General features: G+C 31.4%; 1 long non-coding RNA gene across 1 annotated transcript; it reads left to right on the top strand.

The window, feature by feature from the left end:
- Positions 1 to 414: 414 nt before the first annotated feature.
- Positions 415 to 1737, top strand: LOC112716050 (uncharacterized). The gene is made up of 2 exons (XR_003812067.2): positions 415 to 643; positions 1240 to 1737. It is a non-coding gene; the product is annotated as an uncharacterized lncRNA (long non-coding RNA).
- The last annotated feature ends 2922 nt before the right edge of the window (positions 1738 to 4659 follow it).

Genomic DNA, 4659 nt, shown 5'->3' with positions numbered 1-4659 from the left:
CTCCTCGGGGGACTTGATTGCCTCTTAAGTTTGCATGGAATTTTGTTGTAGCCTCAGGTGAATTTTGGTGAGGGAATGTTCTTGTTGCCAGGGATTTGGATATTACCGTGGTAGCAAAGGGTTCAGGAGTTTTTTGTTATTTAATAATTCATTATGAATTACGAAGTTTTTTTTTTAATCGAGGTTTACTATCATTTTGCGAACTTGTTTCTGTGTAGTTCGCGAATCCCATTTTTGGCTGATTACTATCTTGGGGGAACGAAGATCACAATGGCATTCAGGAGTTGGTAGCTGTTTCTGAAATATGAACTTTTCTGATATGCCTTTTGTATTTTTCTCTTGTTTGGAGAATTGTGGACCAACTTCTGTGCAGTTCGAGTGAGCACTCTTGTATGCGGAGAAAAGGGTGTTCAGGGTATGGTTATACAGCAGTTATGGTGGTTTTTTTTCCTGGGCACAGGATAATTGGTTTTAATTCTTTGATTCTTGTCTCTGTCTCGCATCTTTATTGTTATTTGATATCTGTAGTCTGGTGAAGATACTTTCCATGTGCAAATGTAGTGGTTGCTGTAGTATGCCATGGTTCAAGTACACCCCTCATCTTCTCTAGCAGAAGAAGTAAAAGCAGAACGATGTTTTTAAGGTCTGCATTTTCTGCTCACCTGTGTTCCACTTTCGTCTTCCGTATTTCTCGTGGATTTGTTTATGAAATTTGTTTTACTGGCCCTTCTAAGTAGCCCTTCTGTGTGTTTATTCTTAACTTCTGACACTACAGAATGGTTGGTGCTATTTGGTGGTTGTTACAAGTCAATTTCTATGCTTTTTGAGTTTTGAAGGAGCATTCTTATGCAGTTATCTCTTGCAGTTTTGCAGTAAATTTTATGTATATCTTCTATTCCAGTGATTTTTTGGGATTTGGATTTCAATTTGGGTCTGGATGGGTGGTAGTGGCGCCATGCAGTTTGTTATGTGATCTTTAGGCCTTTTTTATATGTTCCTGATGGTTTCTTTTGCGGGGTGTGCAATGGTTGATACGCATTGTTTGATTTTGAATGGGTATTAGGAAGGTATTTCGGAGGTTCTGATCATCGCTAAAATAAATGTTGCAATGTACGTGTTGTGTTGGTTCCAGCAGTATACGACTGGTAGAAGGGTGTGGTGTTTATGTTTATGCATTATTGCTCAATTATTGTTATCGCTAATTCAGTGCTTTCTGGGATGCTTGATGACCTTTTGAAGGTGGATTTTGCAATAACTGATGCGACATCATTGAAGATTATTGATGGTTCAGTTCTGTTGCTTAGCTGCTTTGGTGTATGTGTTCGCATAGCTCCAATATTTTGTCGTCCTCGTGTATATGCATGCTGATCTATTCAAATGGTATATATTCTTGCACGCTGAACTTGAAATCTGCTGTTTTGACCCGAGTTGCTATTTGGATTATGTTCTTACCAAATAAAATTCGTCCGAGTTGCTCTACATTGCTTCTGATTCCAATGTTTTCAAGTAGAGTGGATATAAGTTGTGTTCGTGTGTATAGGATATGTTTCAGGTATTTTATCGCATCATGGAGGAAGATTTGCTTACAGCCAAGAAAAATGGTTTAGCCGTTTTCTCTTTACCGTTTTCCCCTTTCTGTTACACTTTGTATTGCGAAGATTGTACTCTGGATTCTTATAGTGGAATGCTATTATTATTGTTCCCGTGGATGTAGGTCATTTGACCGAACCACGTAAACTCCCTGGCCTTCTTTACCTACTACTGGACTAATTATTTTATGCGTTTCGGTGGCTGAGAGCATAAAGTCAAATAGGAATAAAATTGAACAGACGATGATCGTAAATTCGTTATTGAGATTCCAGAAATGCAAAGTGCACTTGCAAACTAATACTGGTCTAAGTCAGTTTAGTAAGATAAAATTAAGCTCAAGATCCGCTGAACAATAATCCACTCAATTGAGCTCGCAAAATTCTAAGGAACTGGTAACTCAACGTAAGCATATTAAGTCGGGCATAATTTTACTGAAGTTCTAATAAGATAAAATAAAGTTGAACAACCGCTGAACAATAACCCAATGATAAAAGATATATTGAATTCACGAAGCTCCAAAGGAACTGGTAACTTCACTAGCAATTCTAGCGGTAATGGTTTAACTAGGATAAAGTCCTACTTAGAAGAAGGCTTAATCATTATTTCGAAGATGGAAATTTTAACGAATAATTTTTTTTTTCAAAATATTTTATTCCAAATTGATAATTCTAAGTTTATTCTAAGATTGATAATAGGGTTTTGATTTTATTGTATGTTTGGGTAAGGTGATTCTATAAAATTGATTTTGGATAGAAATGAATTTGAATCACCATGATTTAATTCTATACTGAAATCGATTTTAATTTTATACTGAAATTGATTTTAATAAAATAAATATTGTTCGGATAATATTAGTTAAAATGTAAAAATTAAATTGGTATTTAAAAGATTCCGACGCTAATAAAATGGTATATGATTTTTGTTATTTACAAAATAATTTGAGTTATTTTAAAATTTGACAAACGTACTTTCGAGTTTGTTAGAGCATATTTCTGATGAGAATACTGCTGAGTTGTCCATCATATTTTACTGAGATGGCAGCATTCTTAAATTAATTACTTAGGTGTAATTAATTATTAAATTAAAACAATAGGTAAAAATTCTCCAAATCAAACTAAGTTTACCCTAATTTTTTCAAATCCTCCTTCTTCAATGCACTCTTACTTTTTGAAATCATAAAAAATTGTCCCAAATTTGGAAAAAAAATTTTCGAAAATTATCTCCAAAATCAATATCTCTTTTGGACTTCTAGTCGCAGTGACCAGTCTTCTTTGGTTTCTCGAAAAATTTTCTGTGTCGATAGATGTGAATTTTCTGTTGTTGAAATAGAGATAGCAACATCAGTCTATTTAATAGTCTCAATGATTTTTGCACCACCATCATCAATGGATGGAACATCCATCACCGTTTCTTCAGCTTCAACTACTGCAATTTCTTTCACTTCTTCATTTCTTCGACCTCCTTGTCTGTTTTTGTGGCAGGTCCAGATTTAAAAATTTTTTCTTTCTTATTTTTTTCTTTATTTCTTAATAGTTACAGTTTTTTAGGCTTATATTGTTTCTTGGATTGGTTAGAAACAGAGAAGTGGTAGTTATTAAGAACTTTTTAAATAAAACTCTTGAGTTGTTGTGTATAAATCTGCTTGTTTTTTCTTCTACATGAATTTTATTGTTATTAATTTTGTTAATTGTAAAATAATCTATAATTGGTAATTTTTAGTGAATTGAATTTTTGAATTGATGGATTCTTTTAATCTATAAATTTGGAACAATTAGGATTTAAAAAAATTTTAGTATGCAATTTACTTGATTAAGGTTCAAGAAAATATTGAGGTTTGGGACAATTTTTAGGTTTTCAAAGAGAGAGAGTGCGTTGCGGAGGAGAGTGTGTGTTAGGGAGAGGGATTTTGGAAAATTAGGGTAAACTTAGTGTGATTTGAAAATTTTTTATCTATTGTTGTTTTAATTTTTAGATAATGACACCTAAGTAACTAATTTAGGGATGTTGTCATCTCAATAAAATATGATAGCCAGCTCAGTAGTATTTTTGTCGGAGATGTGTTCTGACGAGCATGATTGCACGTTTCTCAAATTTTAAAATTATTTAGAGACTATTTTGTTAATAACAAAAGTCAAGTACCATTTTAGCTGCACCAAAATCTTTTAGGTACCATTTTGTATTTATCTCTATTAGTTAAAATCACTTTTAGATAGCTTACTAAAAAAAAGACATGACATTAAATTATAATATTATTTTTTAATTATGTTTACTTTCTTGATTTTTTTCTGGTATATTTTTTATATAGTACTTTTTTTTTCTAGTACTTTTGGTACAGTATGTTATAATTTATTATTATTATTATTATTTATGGTTAATTTTTTTGTTTAATTTATTTTACCTAATTAAACAATAAAAAAGCAGAATTTGACCCCTATTATGTAAAGTTAAATAAAAAAAATTAAATTTATTGTCGGATTTATCGGAAGTAAAATCCGACGGTAATTTGGCGAGAAAGAAAATAGTAGAATGCTAAAATTTTACTGACAGAACATTTTCAATAATTCGGCGGATTACGCAGAATCCGACAATACCTACTGGCGAATTGAAAAATTTGACAGTAATTAGTTACCGACGAGGGTTATACCAACGGATTAATTCCAACGAAAAATCCGCCAATAAATATATCACCCATGGATTATTTTTGTCAATCCCCCGGTAAATTTGACGACATTTAGTGTTTTTATTGTAGTATAATAGGATCAATAAATTATATTATAAAAAGATAATAATAAATATGATACACAAGAATCACAATTACAAAAGTGTATAATGTCAAACGAAACCAAAATTAACAAAAAATAAAAATAATAAATAATAAAAAAAGTGAATTCATATGAAGAGAAACAATAAAAATTTTATAAATAAAATAATAACATATATGATAGGTAGAGTTAGAAAGAAAAAATTAAAGGTTAAGAGTTAATCATTGAATGCTAGTTAATGAATGTAAAAGTTAAGATTTTTTGCTTCCTTTAAAAATGAGTTTGAGAACAAAAATCTTATTTACCT

The sequence above is a fragment of the Arachis hypogaea genome, chromosome 10, assembly GCF_003086295.3.
Source record: "Arachis hypogaea cultivar Tifrunner chromosome 10, arahy.Tifrunner.gnm2.J5K5, whole genome shotgun sequence".
Lineage (NCBI taxonomy): Eukaryota > Viridiplantae > Streptophyta > Magnoliopsida > Fabales > Fabaceae > Arachis > Arachis hypogaea.
The sequence above is the reverse complement of the archived record's forward strand: the minus strand, read 5'-3'. Positions and strand labels throughout refer to the sequence as shown.